General features: G+C 36.7%; 1 protein-coding gene across 5 annotated transcripts in view; it reads left to right on the forward strand.

The window, feature by feature from the left end:
* The first annotated feature begins 12,852 nt into the window (after positions 1-12,852).
* tex2 (testis expressed 2) overlaps positions 12,853-17,801 on the forward strand; it is a 43,357-nt gene continuing 38,408 nt past the window's right edge. For 2 of the 5 annotated variants that reach the window (XM_052552513.1, XM_052552518.1), the window contains exons 1-2: positions 12,924-13,104; positions 14,788-14,943. The gene's annotated coding sequence lies outside the window, so the exon portion shown is untranslated. Of the gene's footprint in view, positions 13,105-14,787; positions 14,944-17,801 lie in introns of all 5 variants that reach the window. The other 3 variants (XM_052552519.1, XM_052552520.1, XM_052552510.1) reach the window with 3 other exon arrangements.

A 17,801-nucleotide genomic window follows, 5' to 3' on the forward strand; every position in this document is an offset into this window, starting at 1 on the left:
TCTTGTCATAATTCCAAACATTTTTACTAGGCCATGTATTATGTATCTAGGCAAGTATAAGCTAAAATAATTATGCTATTTATTTATTTATTTGTCAGGTAATGTCAAAATATGCAGTAATATGATGACTTTTATCTATTCTCTTTTCTGCTTATAAAAACTTGGCGCATATTTAACATGAAACAGACCATGTTGTATAATCTTACTGATAGAATTAACTCAAGGCAATTTAAGAAATAATGATCTTCAACATGCATGCTTAATTAAAATTATACAAATATGTTCTGTTGTATACTGACTATTTGCAAAGTTTTGCATAGTCATTATTGTTTCATGAAATCACAATAATTCTTTACTATGTGAATACAACTGAAATTAAATGTTTTTTTATTTTCTCTGTTATCTCTATGGTATGCTGAATATGGAAAACACACTCAAATAATAGTAGGTCACTCGTAAACAATTTGTTCATCGCATCTGTCATCTGACCACGATAGGGAAGATGAAGCATAATGGACTAATAGTTAAGCTAAAATATTATATTTGTATTATTTTTATTCTTCAAACACATCCACAAATGTCATCTTTAATCATGTTCGGAATTAGGAAAGTGTTACCATGTAGCCAAAGGTGAATTATGAGAAACATGAGGGGGGCAAGCTAGCTGAGTATGGATAATATGCAAATTAGGTTGTACCCATCCAGTGAAGTCATGGGAACAATGGTTAAAGTGGATTTCAGTGTAACTCTCAGAGAATTGTTGTAGGCAGGTTTAAAATAAAACGCAGAACATGTTCTCAACTTCCTTTCAAGGTTCCACATCAACTGCGCAGATTAACATTATAATTTGGCTCTAACTAGTTCTCTTTTCATCCTAATGCTTTCATCTCATAGTCTAAAGGAAAACAGTTCGTTGTGTGGGCCCTGCGGGAGAGATGAATTTTAGACAGAAATCTCAATACTCCTCAGGCAGAGTAATGAGATGCTGGTCAAAAAAGTCTTTCAGCTTGTGCCCCCTGTGGGTTCCTTTGAGATCCTCAGGGGTGCCAGTGCTCCGCGACCCAAGTTTTAATGAATCAATCACACTTGTTGATTGGATGCTGGAATTGATCACCTGATCTAGAGCTGTCAATCAAGAGTTGTTTCAAAGACCCCCTGGCAACTTGTTGACCCCCTGGGCTGCATACACTTTCCATTTGCTTCACTTTCTTCCCCACTACAACCTCCATATACTATATTTTCTTTTCTTCTCCCACTTGCTTTCTTTTGGTCTCAGTGTGAATAATGATTCAAAGTGGTATGACGTCAGATACAAAAACGTCTCTGATCTGGTTGTCAGATCATAATTAAGTCTTCAAAGGAAGATATAGCTTTGAAACCGATTACCTTACACTGATATAAGATATATAGTCAAACATCATCTCCACCTCTTCTTTAATCCCATGCTTTTCATCCTATGATTGTATCACAACGTGACTTACGTTTGTTTTTTCATAATAATTTTACTTGACTGTGCAACTAAGGACATTCTGATCAGATCAGAGCATTAAGGGGGCAAAAGTGTGAAATTCTGACTTTCTCTCTGATTCAAAATGTAAGAAACTTTATTCTGCATTGCAAAAGTATAACAATATGAGGCTAAACTAAAACCAATTGTACTGCCAACGTGGGCATTCAACTTTATAGTATCGCATATTGGTCTCACTCTCAGCTTAAAGATGGTAAATTTATTTGAAGGAATCACATGTATCACAGAGAAAGGAGTACCTTAATGCAGACATCACACATTGTAAAAACTCATTTCTGGGAGATGGCAAAATTGAAGCAGGCTCTGGAAGTTCTGGGACTAGAGCTGATTTTGGAATTCATTCTGGAGGCTCATTTACAATTGGACTAACATCCATGGCTGTGGCAATGAGAGCTGGCTGCTTAGGAATGGCCTCTGTCTGGGACAACCAGACTTGAGACCACTGGATTCTGAACCACTGGGCCAGGAGAAGGAATAGGAGTTTGCCTTTTTCTCTTTTTCCAAGAGCAAGATAATGTGGTGGGGCTAAGCAAAGGCTAGGAGGTGGAACTATTTCAAACCTTGGTCAAACTTTTTCTGAAGGACTGATTCTCACTATTACCAAAGCATTAACTATGACTTTTGCCTCAGTAAAATCCTAATTTGCAGCTTATTAATAGTTACGGTTAGTAGTTAAATATAATAGTTAAATATAGTTCAATATAATTAAATATAATAGTTAGTTGTTAGTTATTGGGTATATGGATGTAGATTATGGTCATGTAGAATATGTGCTTTAGAAGTACTATTAAAAAGCCAATATGTTAATAATGGGCATGCTAATAAGCAACTAGTTAATGGTGAGAACTGGTCCTTATTCTAGAGTGTTACCCATACCATTTCTATTAAGAAACCTTCTTTATATAAAAAGGTTGGCTATCACTGTTTTCTTGTGAACTTTCAGTGTAGCAGAAACATTTTTATAGCATTCCCTAGATCTCCTAGATGTCTTTGAGCCCTACAGGCAGTTCTTTTGACCTCATGGCTTGATTGTTAATCTAATGTAGATTTTACACATACATTGTTTGATATCAGATCTAGAAGTGAGCCTTTTCAAATTGTGTCTAATTGCTCAAATATGTTCTGCGTTCCCTGTTTTATTTTGGACTTTTATGTTGCAATTCTTCTTCCTTTTGGTGGTTGTTTAATTTTTGATTTTTTTTCTCATAATTTTGTTTAATTGTCACTTGTTAAACATGTTTCTGTTATTGTCAGTTCTGCTTCTGTGGACTGATGCAATTACTGTTTTTTTTTTTTGTTGTTGTTTTTTTTTACAAAACAACTGACCTAGTAATGGATACTGTCTAGCAGGCAGGGGAGGTAATTTAGATATATTTATAGAAATAGTATATATTATAGAAAGATTGTTATCAAATACCATACCTAGGTTCCTAACTGATGACAAAAAATTGACAGAGCAGCCAGCAAGTCCTATACAGTGTTCTAGGTTATTACATGCAGAGTTTTTAGGTCCTATAATTAACACCTGTTTTTTTTCTGAATTTAGCTGTAAAAAATTACTCGTCATCCAGTTTTTTATATCGACTATGCATTATGTTAGTTTTTGAAATTAGTGTGTTTCTCTGGGCTGCGAAGAAATATATAGCTGAGGATCATCAGCATAACAGTGAAAGCTAACACCATGTTTCCTGATGATATTTCCCAAGGGTAACATGTAAAGCATGAGGAGTAATGGCCCTAGTACTGAGCCTTGAGGTACTCCATACTGCACTTGTGATCAATTATTATTATTATTTTTTATTATATATTTTTTTTCTGCCCAAGTTTATTCACTGTGCTCTTGGGCTTGTGCACTCTCTCTGCACTGTGGAATTTGGCAGTGCCTCCAGAGAGTTTTTGGAAGCCCAAAGCTTCAATGGCCACAGAGCTTGTCCCGCTATTGACCACACCTCTGCCATGACTGACCCAGCATTCCCAAGACAGATGGTCCCAAGTCTAGGGGTCTCATTGCTGCCTAACCTGGTGGTCCACAGGTCCCAGTGGTCTCAAGAATAGTGTTCTCAGTGCTGACTAGCTTAGTGGTCCCAGAGGTTCTTCCTCTGTTGTCGGTGGTTTATTTGATGGCTACTGCCATTATGTGTACAGGCTACACATAAGTCACCCACATCCACTACAGCTCCCCCTGAGGCAGCAGTGACCACTACTAACTCTCTACCAATATCAGGAAAGCCACCCCAGAGACCTCTCTTGCTGGAGAGCCACCTCATCTGTCGGCTCATGCTGTCACAGCCATGGAGGCTCCCTGTGGTCCCGCTTCTTTTTGTTTACTGTGTATTTAAGACCTGGTTCCCCTGTGTTTCATCGTCAGTTGTTAGATGTGTTTCTGTTCCCCTGGATTCTGCTTCCCTATAATCGGTTCATGATTGGTTTTCTTTTATTAAATTGCTTCATTTAGATCCCTTGTTTCCAACTGCTTCCCTTGCTCTACATGTAATATAGATTAAAAATCAAAGTGTAGAAACATTTCAAAGATTATAAAAACCTGAAAAGTACCATAGAACTGCAATGCAATTATTTACTAAGTTATCACAAACCTTTTTTTCTGTTATTATGATTTATTTATTGTGAAATTTATATGTGAAATGAAAAAAGTGTTTTAATTTGAAAACATTCTAAGGCACAATGTGTATCTCTGAGTATATAAATATCTCTTTCCCTCTTAATGCATATATATTATTGGTGCATTTGTATTTAATTTTTGTTATTGTAATTTTTTTTTTTTCAATCTTTGTTGCTATCTCTCTCCTTCTTTTTGCTTGATTTTTACTAAAATAGTAGATGAGAAAAGAAAAAGTTTGTTAGTGAATAGCTGCACTGTGCTGGGTCGCTCGTTTCATGTGGAGGAGCCATGCTGAGCATGCAGCTTTCTCCTGAGGCTGAACCAGTCAAACTCACACCACTCCCTCTCTAAAGACCTCTGGGGGTGTGGGAGGGAGCGCTGTAACCCAGAAACCCCTTCACTCTCCATTTGTTCCATGGGAACTTGCAATGTGCAATCTAATCCCACTTCAGTGGGAGAGCAGCTATTGAAATCAGCTTTTACATACTCCACTCCACAAGTGGCTTTTGGCTGCTTCAGTGACTTTGAGTCTGGTCTACTGAACACTGACTGACTCCTGCGTGTGGAAATCAACATCGGAGAATGGAAGTAGTGTCTCAGTGTACACAAAACTACAGGAGCTGTCATGTTGTTTGAGCTAGTAGTCCTAGGCAGCCAGACTTTTGAATTTCAGTATAAAATCTAGTCCTCATGCTATTCTGGCCTAGATAAATTTTTTCATGTTTCAACTAGTTCAAACTGATATGGCCATGGAGAGCAGGCAAAACTATGCTTAATGCAAAAAATATCCTTACCATAGATTAATTTGTAATTAAGGTCAGTACTCAAAGTTAGATTCTACCCACCTAGTACCGGCAATTCAATGCTCTATATATATAAACTAGCCAGAATGCTGTAAAATTAAACTCTTGATATCAGACCCTAGTAACATTACTCAGATCCATCTGGGAAGACATTTTTGTAATGAGAGCCAGAACCAATGGCATGCAATATGGTTGTATTAGGGATGTTCCAATCAAGTTTTTTGTGACCCTGATCCAATCCGATTCATTGAATAATGAGTCCCAATCCAATACTTGTATTTTCCAACTGCCTGGTGTACCCTTCAAGTTCATAAAAGTTATAATTATTAAAGTTTGTTAGTCGAAAACCTTCTGAAAGGTGCATACTGCTCCTTAATACAAGACACCAGCATGACATCTAACAGAAAATACAAATCTGGCTTATGATGGCCGATACGGATCAGTTTAAAAAATGCTTATTCGGCCCCAATGCTGATCCTTGAGATTGGCTCGGGACATTCCTAGTTTTATACAAGCAAAGATGCAAAATATATGAATTAATAAATAATTAACAGTAGCTGCCAATTGACATGATACCTAGATGTATTATTTACCAAGTTGATAAAAAAAACTCCTTCTGTTTGGCTTCCTTGGTTCTCTTTACCATGTACTCTTGTTTAGCCCTTTGTCTAGTCCTCATTTTGTTAATTGTGTTCACCTGTTCCTTGCATGCTTTTCTCCATATTTATTGAATTTCATTTGCTCTTATGTTTGCTGCACTGTTTTGTGCCATAGGCATGTCCTACATGTGTTTGTGCAGTACTCATTGTGCTGTATAAGTGTTTGATGCTCTTTGCCTGCCACTATTGCTCCTGTATATTGATCTTACCCAAGTCTTACCTTGTTCAGTCAAGTCTTGTCCATTCTTGCCTTGCCTTGTCTTCTGTCTTTTTCCTGCCTTCCTGACATCTGACCTCCCTGATGTCTACCCTCTTAGCAAGTTCTCCATATTGTTTGCTATATTGTTCACCAATCTGGACCAATTCCTGGTCTCTGACCTTCTACCTGGATGTGCCCTGCTTCAGCAAGAGTGGAGGTGAGGAGGTTTGCATCTAACTTTTTATTTTTATTTTTTTTTATTATTATTTTATCATAGCTGAGGTGCTTAGGTTGGAAAAATCCTTGTGGGCAACTTTGTAATACTATTGACTTGATGAGCCCCATGGTTGGAGGGCAAGGAAAGCTCTGAAGCATATATCCTTTAATGAGTCTGACCAGTGCATCATACTCTGGAGAGAGTTGTCAGTTCCTCAGCAACAAGAGCCCTTCAGCCCCTTCCTCAAGCATCAGTCTCTCTAACCATGTCTTGACTCCCTGTCATGGGTAAGGAGACTGTCCCTGCCATTCATGTCATAAACAAGGAGGCCACCCCCGTCTGCCCAGCCACAGTTCAGCAGGCCAATTCATCAGAGATTTCTCAGTTGACAGCACCCCCATCTTGACCAGGAAGACTGTTCTTCAGATCTCCATTTCCTCAGAACGTATCCTAAATGCTACTTTCCCAAAGACAGCTGTCATTCTGTCCTTTTCCCAGCGGCAACCATCTACCCACTCCATCCCCCAGTGATGGACTCTACCCTTTCTCCTTCCTCCTTCCCTTGAGGTGATTTATATCCCACTCCAATCTCTAGTGGCCACCATCACCTTACTCCTTTCTGTCCCAGCCCCACAGCCTCCAGTGTCTGCTCCAGACCCAGAGCTATTGCTGGTGGCTGTAGCTACCAGGCCTTTTTACCTCTCATTTATACCATTCATGGTCATGTGTAGGTGTCACATGGTCTTTGTGTATGGGCACATGGCTTTTTCTCTGTTAAGACTGGCTATGTCCTCCTCTCGTCTTTCCTCCTGTCCTGTGTGTACTCTCCTCTGTATTTATAATGTTTCATTTCCTCTTGTGTTTACCTGTTCCGTATGTGCTTTTCTCTGTATTTATAATGTTTCATTTCCTCTGGTGTTTGCTGGATTGTTTTATGCTGTAGACCTTGTTCTTAAATGCATTTGTGCCATGCTGTTTGATTTGAGTGTTTTGTGCCTCTTTGCCTACTGCTCAAGCTCTTATATCTTGAACTAAAGCCGGCCATACACTGTGGAGTTTTGCAATGTTTTTGTTAAATGTGACCCTGGACCACAAAACCAGTATTAAGTCGCTGGGGTATATTTTTAGACACTGTTTGGGTTAAAATTATCGATTTTTCTTTTATGTCAAAAAAATCAGCATTAGGATATTAAGTAAAGATCATGTTCCATGAAGCTATTTTGAAAATGTATCAAAGATATTTCAAACCCTAATGTTTGTTTAGTAATATGCATTGCTAGGAACTACATCTGCACAACTTTTTTACACCCTCAGATTCCAGATTTTTCAGGGTCACAAATACCAACTCTCACTGTACAAGTAAGTTGCATGCAATATAAATCCAAAGCTCACAATTTATGAGCCTGGAACTTTGTAGCTTCCATCGCTCCATTCATACCACACGCCATGTTGCCATGGTTTAATTTCTGTTTTCGCAATATTAAGTGCTGGGAAAAGTTTAGGGCAGTCGATCCATAGCTCTGCTTCAATATCTACTGGGTAATAACCCCTTTACCAACCTGCAATCAGATGGTGGGATGAATTTCTGACGTGTTAGAACTAAATCCAAAACCTTCGTGCCTGACTCCTGGGAAAGCCCAAAAATCATTTAGGAGCTTGCTATTTGTTGCCGAAAGCTCTTGCTGTTTTTGTGTGTAATATACATCAAGCGGTCAATTAATGGTGTGCCTTCTGAAGCAGAGACCATATTAACAAGTGTCTACTATATCCTCCCTCTATTTCTCTCTATTTCATCTGGGGTCCATGACGAGACATTGGAAAGTGTCCCTTCTTTCTGAAAACACCAAAGTGCCTGTCAAGACATCAGCTCATTAGATAAACAGCAGACAGAATCTCATGATGTGTGGCGCAGTGTTGTTGACATCCAAACTCCGAGCTGGTCTGTTTTGGTCTTGCTTGGTGGGATACTGTTGAATGAGGGTGGTCCTTGACTGAAGACCCCACACTCTGACAGCATACTCTATTTGACCTCTGCAATGCACACAGCAACGCTCACACACTGTGAGACTTCCAGTCTGCTTGTCACTAGAACCCACAACTGAAACAAAGAAAGATGCAGACTCTAGACAACCACAAACAGACTCTTCACTCTCACCCCTCTTTCTCACAATCACTCTCCTTTCTGTAGCTCCACATCCACCCACCTTCAATTTGAACTCAGCTAGCAAACAAAATAAATACAGAAATTTTATCTATGAATGACTTTTACAGCACTCAAAGACAGCTCATAGCATAAAAAATCAACTAAAATGAAGGAATATACATAAAACAGTTTGTGTATGTAATTTTATTTATTACAATCATTTTTGGACCATGGTTGGCAAACACTTCATGTCCAGCTCTAAATTTATCCAGCTAAAACATCTTAATTGTCTTAATAATTTCGACAGTATTTTATAACTGTATCTGTATTTTTTTTAATAATAGTTTTTAAACACCTGGACAATAATAATTTATTTTTACTAAATATGTATGTGTCAACGTTCCCTGTCTTCTTCCTTCACAACTTTTGCATTATGAAGAAATATCGAACTGTTTTGGTGGTTTCTGCGGCCAGGATCCAAAATTAACTTTGTTTTGGAGAGTTCTGGAGAAAACTGTAGACATCATAAAAAAAAAATACTGATGGTGAAGCTTCTAACTAATCCATCTAAAAGTTGATAGGAGATGTGTATTGTCACATAGACAGACTTCTGACTATAGACAAATTGGAGCAAGCAAATGCTTTCTTTAGTAGAAGGTTTGAATGTCTTTTATTTCAATAGTGCATGTTGTGTGCATCAGACTTTTGTTTTTGTAATTTAATTTAAACCACTTGCATACTTAATACCCTGAGATAATATTTGATCCACAATGCACATATGCCATAATTTGAGTCCATCTCATGGTTTATGTGGCCTCCAAGGTTTGCTATATGCCACTTATTTAAACCATGTATTATGTTGCCGTAAGCAGCCAAGTGGCAAGTCTTTCAATATTATATAGTGGTCATAGCTGAATTTATTTGAATTTGTGTTTGAGAAGTGTTTATTTTGGGTGAGCCATCTGAGGTTGGGAAGAATAAATATTTCACATTATTATTGTTTACTATGAGTGCATAAAACTACTTAGAAAACTAGATTTCATTGTCTCAGTTCATTTAGATTGAGAGACTGAGAGCATAAAGCTTTCATTGCTAGAAAAACATAGTGTTATACATGCACACGTTTTCATTTCCATCTGGAAAACATGAGGAAGAGGCAGAGAAAGAGAGTTAGAGAGAACGTGACCTCATCGGCTAGCAGTTCCTTTTCATATTCATCCTTGCTGTGCACATCAAAGACTTTCAAAGGCAACCAAGAAAAATATTCCTTCACAGCGCACCTGATCTGAGCAGGAAAGATTTGGATTATGATATGCAAATGGGGCTTTGTTATCTGAGCTGACATTCATTATGAAAGCAAGCTTTCTCTCGCACTGACTTTGTCTCTCTCTTTGCACGTCGGCCACCCCTGTGCTCTTATTTAAGATCAAAAGGTTACAAACAACAAAGCGAGGCCTTGTTGAAAAACCTTGAGCTCTGAAGCGTTCAGCCCCATGTGTGTCTTTTGCAGGGCCGGCAGTGTTCAGCATTCAGCTGACGACCCGGCCATAAAGGAAACACCTGTGAAATCAACATACTAAGACTTGCATCCTAAATGCTGTTTTCAAATGTCATTAAGTTGGTAGGGCTTTATAGGAGATTTTTACTTAACATGTAAGAATGCAAAATCAAAAGTAAAAAATAAGAAATATTTGATCTTATTAAGACCACTATAATTGTTTTCCGGGGAATTTATTTACATGACATATTTATACTATACATTTTGTGGTATACATTTAAAATACAGATAGGTCCATATTTATGTGAAATACACTGACAAAAATTTTCCTAATTTCTTCTCTGTATGCCATCAGAATAGAATAAAAATTAAACAGTCAAGATTAAATTGAAGTGCAGACTTTTATGTTTTAATTCAAGTGGCTTAACAAAAATATAACATACAAAGCTTAGAAATTACAACCATTTTTATACAGTCCCCCCATTTTTTGGAGCTCAAATATAATTGGACAAATAAATATAATTATCAACAAAATGTTCATTTTTAATATTTTGTTGAGGATTCTTTGCAGGCAATGATTGCCTTAAGTCTGAAACTCATGGACATTGCCAAAGACTGAGTGTCCTCCTTTGTGATCCTCTGTCAGGTCGTTGTTGTTTGTTTGTGGGTCTTTCTGCCTTTAGTTCAATTCAATCTGGTTGAGATCAGGAGAATGACTTGGCCATTGCAGAATATTCTACTTTTTTAACTTCAGAAACTCCTGGGTTGTCTGGCTGTATGTTTAGGGACATTTGTATTATTAAGCGCTGTCCAATCAACTTTGCTGCATTTGACTGAATCTGGACAGACAGTACATCCCTGCGAAATTCTTCTGGCTAATTCTGTCTTCTGTCACGTCACTAAACACTAGTAACCCTGTGCCACTGGGAGCCATGCATTCTCATGCCATCACACTGCTCCACCATGTTTACATACATACACATATCACATTTTGTGTCCTCTATACACATAAAAAAGTTGGTTGAGAAAGCAGGTAAACAAAGGTGGCATTCTACTTTTTAGTTATTAATTCACAAAGCCGTTTGTGCTGTGTAGCGTGAGTGAGGTGTGCAGTTTATTAACTTCATAAAAGGGCTGCTTTTAGGGCGAGAGGAAGGCGATCAGTAGTTCCTCCTTTCGGCACAGCAGCAAGGAGTCTTTGCAGCTTTGATCTCCATCACGGCTAAATGTCTTCTGTGAGACAGAGAGCTGCTGGGAACAGAACCACATCAATTATTAACTCTATTTCTCTCCTTCCATGCGAGCAAATGACAGCAGGTTTGTTTGCTCTCTGTTTTTTTTCTCTCTCTCCTCTGATCCTTAATGAAAACTCCTATACCATCTATAGTAGAGTATACATGTCACAGGACTGGAAGAGATGTAGTGAAATGTTAATTCTAAACATGTAGCTGAAGCCTGAAATTCTATTTAGAGTAAAAAGTAAATCAATTATCTGAAATAAATGAAGGTATCTTTCCCTTCATATAATGTGTATTTTAACAAATGAAGCTAATGAATTTCAAGAAAATTGAACCTTTTAATGTGAAAAAAAGTATATATATATATATATATATATATATATATATATATATATATATATATATATATATATATATATAGTTTGAAATAAAAATCTGAATTGGGCAATATGGAGTAAGTTCTCTGTAACTTTAACTTATCTGTTCCACATCCTTTGACTGAAGATTGACTACATGTTTATGATTTACATTAGCATGAACTCTTTTTATTGTGGGGTTAAGTTCATCATTTTGATCTTTACTGTGAATATTCTATCAGTATCAAAAACATTTCACTGTATCCTATTATCAGTGGCCACTAGATGGAGCTACTTTATTTCCAACCTCAGTCATGAGAGCATTTGATAAAAAGAGAGTTCCCTCTTTCATAGAAGCAAATGGATACATGAACTCCTCATCCCATCTTGAAATAATACATATATGCCTGTAAGATGTGTTCAGCATGTTTTAATAAAATATAATCTTAAGAATCCCAATTCTCTAAATACTGCATTCATGAAATGTGTCGTTGGCACAAGTATTCAGTCCCTGTGATGCAGACATTTGTTTAAAAGCAATTAAATGAATATCAGTTTGTCAGAAGGCAAAATCTAAGCATCCAAACATTAAAATTTTCTTGCATCAATAAATAAACTTGTGAGAGTTTTTAAAGACAACAATAAGTGTTTAAAGAAGAATTTGGTATAATATAAAATAATACAATATAATATAATATAATATAATATAATATAATATAATATACAGGGTACTACTTAATTTAATTACAAAATGAATGTAATAGAAATCACTTACAGTTACTGGGGGGTGGGGGGTAATTAAATTACAGTTACCTTTGAAATTTTACAGTTACAACTGAATATTTTCACACATACCCACAGATTAAAATATGAGGGACCAATGTTTTTGACTTTTAGGACACAGAATATTTGCATGCTTATTCGAATGCTGTTTTATTTTCTATTTGGGTTTATGTGTATGCTTTATTTTTTTCAAGATTAGCTGTTAACAGTGTTTCATAACATAAAATCATAACAGTGTTTCCTGTCATAGCTATGCAAAGTTTTGATTTCAAAAACAGCATCATAGCTATTAAACAATTTCTTGTTATGATTTTAAACCTGTATTTAACCTCAGCAGAAGCTTAAAGTGAAAAGAAGTGCTAATGTCATATTTTGAGGTGGCTGTGCTTTGACAGTGTTAACCCTGCCATGTTTCAAAATGATTATCAGTTGAAAATATGTGTTAGAAATTTAGAAAAGTAATCAAATGTAATCATTAACATTACTTTAATAAAGTAATTGAAATAGTTATTTACTTTTTACATTATAAATAGATTAACTTGTAGGTAATCTTGTAATAGGTTAACTTCCCAATAATATAATATAATATAATATAATATAATATAATATAATATAATATAATATAATATAATATAATATAATATAATATAATATAATATAATATAATATAATATAATATAATATAATATAATATAATATAATATAATATAATATAATATAATATACAATTAATCCAGAAGGGGTCGCTTCTGTTCTGCAGGTTCGTCCAGCTCACCAAAACAAACACACGCCCTTGGATCAGACATTTAAATCCATCCCAGAGAGAGTGAACGTAGACGTGTATCATCATCTCTTTGGGATCGGGGTTTGATTGCTGCAGTCTGACGCGTCTGTTTGGGTTATTTTCGCTCTGCTTCCCGATGTGTTGCTGTCACTGGATTATAAACACAGACATGATCACATCCACGGACGGGATCGATTGTGGACGCACACGTGAATATATAACGTGCTGGATGAGATTCGGCGTGTAGTTTCGGCGAGATAATGAAGATGTGTAATGGTAAGATCGCGCTCACGCCCATCATCATAATAATAATCATCATCATCATCTCTGTGTGTCGTTGCTTTAAGACAGACGAGTATCATAGCAACCGCGAATCTTCTGTGTCAGTGATGTCCGGTGGCTTTCATCATCCGTGGATGCTTTATAATGTCTCTTAATTCCTGATGCTGTGTCATGAGATTGAGATGCTGTTGATAGTTGACTGACAGCTGTTAAATGAGTTACGAAGAGGTGATGGCATCAGTAGGTAATATCATGGTTTTGGATAATTACCATATTCATATGTTGCATACCACTTTAACACTAGGAAGAACTGTAGGTACCCTGCTGTTATTTGCGCTTAAACCCTAGTATAATTAGCCTGTTACATGTCTAGAATGTTTGATCATCATGGCCCCATGTCCAAAGCCACTTTTAGTACTCTTTTTGTGATTTCGTTTAGATCCATTATATTTTTAATAATTAAATTTTCATCTAGAAACATATTTGGGGTTTTAGATAATCAGATTTTGGACTGACCCATATGGTAACTAACTAAAGGCTACTTTTCAAATTACTGTATAATCCACAGTGATTGTTACAGTAAAATTGTGGTAACTTTCTCTCAGCCACCTGTTATCATTAAAAACAGCACTGAAAAATAATAGCAGAAATATTTTTTGAATTTTTTACATAATCTCAGAAGCAATAAGCAGCCCCTAACATAAAGCCTAAGAGATCCGATACATTGTGTCTGTTTTGTGTGCATAGACCTTAGAGAATACGTTTGTGTCAGTTGTGTTGGATACATTTTTTAGGATTGTAATTGTCACTGTCAGTGCTCTAAAAATAGTAAAGATCCAAGCCCAGGGGGATTTGTGATATACTAAAAACCTGCTTTCTATGTTTAAAACAATGCAAAGCATTGAATGGCAAGATATGCTTAGTTAAGTTTTAGATTATTTACAGTATATGCATTGAGTTTTCTTTGTCATATTCAGCTACTGTTGTTGTTTTTGCCATTACTGATGGAGTATCAAGAAGCATTTTAAACTATATTATATGTAGCATGAAGTGTGTTTGTTTGGTGATACATGAAATTATCTGTGATCTTCAGTTACGATGATATGAAACTGTAATGTAGTGTTGTGTGTCTGTGCCAGGCTTCTGAAGTGTGATTTATACTAAGACACTAAATTATATATTGGGCAAATTCCAAACTGAAGTGATCACCCCAATGCCCTACTCCCTTCGAAGGGCAGAGCCCTTAAAGTGTGTTTTTTGAAGGGTGTAGGGCATTACTGTCTTGTATAAGAGTTTAGAATTTCCTTTTCAAAAGGAAAGGCTGACAAAATGTTACCTTGACAGCACTGTGCATGCGTGCAGCATTTAGCAGTCCACCAGTTGTTGCAAATATTTATTCATTATTATTTTTATTATTATTATTTTATTCAGATATTGTCTAATTGTGTTGTATTTACTATTAAGCTTTTTCAAACTAAACTTGCTTACACTACCATCTTAAATAATATTTCTGATGAAAAATATTTAGTATTTCATTAAAATAAAGACTAATTTATTTAGCCTATTCTGTCAAAATCAACCACAACTTTGCTTTTGAAATGCATCGCAGAAGATCACATGATCACAAACGGAAATCACTTTCGTAAAGTGACCATTGCATGTTCCCTTCACTAACAGACTTCTGCCAGGGCCCTTCCTGAAAGGATTCAGTTGTTCTCTTTTGCTTGGAACATCCCTACAAATGACATCCCCTTCCTGAAGTGTCCTTCAAGGGCGCAAAAAAGCCTTTTGGAATTCACACAATAAGAGACTTAATGTTGCCGTGGTCTCAACGTAAGTGCTAAAATTGTGTTTCTGGATTTGTATTGATTCCAGTCATCTGTAGGGAATTGATCCACTAACCTGCTGTTGTCTTCACAGTCATGATGCTCAGCTCTGTGTTTCACTCGTCATTCAATGCAGTATAAGCAGCAGGGTTAATGGAATAGTTCATTCTTTTCATAAAGTATGATTTGAGGTTAAAAATAAATGCACAAAACCTTGGAAATGTTTCTAGGAATGCTATAAATCATCAGCTGGAACCAGCTCAAAATCACTTGCTTTCATACATGGTCTCTAAACCTGGCGATCACAGAAACAACATAATTTTTATGAGAAGTACAGTGAATAAGAAAAGTTCAGTGGTGACAGCAGTTTCGGTCTCCACTGGGCTAGATTAAAATAAAAACAGTATTACAAAATATATTGCAAAGATATCGCAATTTACGTGAGTTCGGTTATGCGGAATGCGGTTGTCATATAACCGAACTGTGTGTGAACAAAACCGTATTAGGACTCAGAAACAGGACTGATAAGCGTATTCTGCTGCTGTGTGAATGTGGCCAAACTGATCCCAGATATTGTGTTAGAGGAAATATTTTCAAAACATTTTGTTTAAAAAAAAAACATTTATTAAGCACAAAAACTGTACCAGTCGAACAAATGTATATCTGACTACATTGGGACTACAGTTTCAAATTACAAAGGGGCACAAATTTTTCAACTAAAACTAGTTTTAAGGTGCTTAAAAAATAAATTCAGAGCACATATTATTCTCATCAAGCCAAACAACTTCCAAAAACGTTTGAGGTTTGTGTGTTGAAAACAGAACCTCATGAATTGCCTCAGTTGTGTTCCTGTTCCTGTTCATTTTAGTTTGCCTTTGTCTCATTACAGTGACAGAGGGATTTATGACAAAATAGCTGTAATGGAGAAACTAATGAGGAAATGATCTGACACAGGACAGAGAGCTCTTTATTCAACTGTGATATAAAGCATAAAAATATTTTAATGCTCTTTATGTGTCAAGTCAAATCAAGTCACCTTTATTTATATAGTGCTTTAAACAAAACAGATTGTGTCAAAGTAACTGAACAACATTAATTAGGAAAACAGTGTGTCAATAATGGAGAATGAGAGTTAAAGGCAGTTCATCATTGAATTCAGTGATGTAATCTCTGTTCAGTTTAAATAGTGTCTGTGCAATAATTTGCAAATCAAGTCAACGATATCGCTGTAGATGAAGTGATCCCAACTAAGCAAGCCAGAGGCAACAGCGGCAAGGAACCAAAACTCCGTTGTTGACATAATGGAGAAAAAACCTTGGGAGAAACCAGGCTCAGTTGGGAGGCAGTTCTCCTCTGACCAGACGAAACCAGTAGTTCAATTCCAGGCTGCAGCAAAGTCAGATTGTGCAGAAGAATCATCTATTTCCTGTGGTCTTGTCCTGGTGGTCCTCTGAGACAAGGTATTTACAAGGGGACTGTATCTGGGGCTCTAGTTGTCCTGATCCACCATCTGGTCTGGATACGTACTGGATCCAGGTGACTGCAGTGACCCTCTGATCTGGATACAGACTGGATCTGGTGGCTACGGTGACCTCGGAATAAGAGAGAAACTGACTAATATTAGCGTAGATGCCATTCTTCTAACGATATAGCAAGTACATTGGGTGTTAATGGGAAGTGTTCCCGGTTCCAGTTTACCTAATTAATGCAGCCTAAAAATCCTTTAACGAATTTGATACATAATGTTTGATAGAGAGCCAGTGCAGTTTTGACAGGACCGGGGTAATATGGTCATACTCCTTCGCTCTAGTAAGAACTCCTTCTGCTGAATTTTGGACTAGCTGGAGTTTGGTTACTAAGCGTGCAGAACAACCACCCAATAAAGCATTACAATAATCTAACCTTGAGATCATAAACACATTGATTAACATTTCTGCATTTGACAATGAGAGCATAGGTAGTAATTAAGATATCTTTGAGATGGAAAATGCAGTTTTACAAATGCTAGAAACATGGCTTTCTAAGGAAAGATTGCGATCAAATAGCACACCTAGGTTCCTAACAGATGACGAAGAATTGACAGAGCAGCCATCAAGTCTTAGACAGCGTTCTAGGTTATTACATGCAGAGTTTTTAGGTCCTATAAATAACACCTCTGGGTTTTTTTTTTTTTTCAGAATTTAGCAATAGGAAACTACTCATCATCCAGTTTTTTTAAATCGACTATGCATTCTGTTAGTTTTTCAAATTGTTTTGCAGGGCTGCAAAGAAATATAGAGCTTAGTATCATCAGCATAGCAGTGAAACCTAACACCATGTTCCCTGATGATATCTCCCAAGGGAAACATGTAAAGCGTAAAGAATAACAACCCTAGTACTGAGCCTTGAGGTACTCCATACTGCACTTTGATATGATACCTCTTCATTCACTGCTACGAATTGATGACGGTCATATAAGTATGATTTAAACCATGCTAATGCACTTCCATTAATGCCAACAAAGTTTTCTAGTCTATGCAAAAGAATGTAGTGTCGAACACAGTGCTAAGATCCAATAGCACTTACAGGGAGATACAACCACAATCAGAAGACAAGAGCAGGTCATTTGTAACTCTAAGGCGTGTGTGTTAATGGGTTGTACAGTTAAAGAAAAATCCCAGATCACATGTAGTGTTAAAGTAATTCTCACTATATGGCATTTCATTCAAGTCGGAGGGGAAAGACATTCTGTAAGATATGTAAGAAAAAATGTGAAAAAATGCTTTTATTTTTGCTTATATTAAGTTTTCTTTATGTGTGTATTTTGAGCTGTCTAAAAATAAAGGCTATAGTGGTAGAACTAGTGCTCTAGGTGGAGGCTGTTTG

The sequence above is a fragment of the Carassius gibelio genome, chromosome B3 (genome assembly GCF_023724105.1).
Source record: "Carassius gibelio isolate Cgi1373 ecotype wild population from Czech Republic chromosome B3, carGib1.2-hapl.c, whole genome shotgun sequence".
Taxonomy (NCBI): Eukaryota; Metazoa; Chordata; class Actinopteri; order Cypriniformes; family Cyprinidae; genus Carassius; species Carassius gibelio.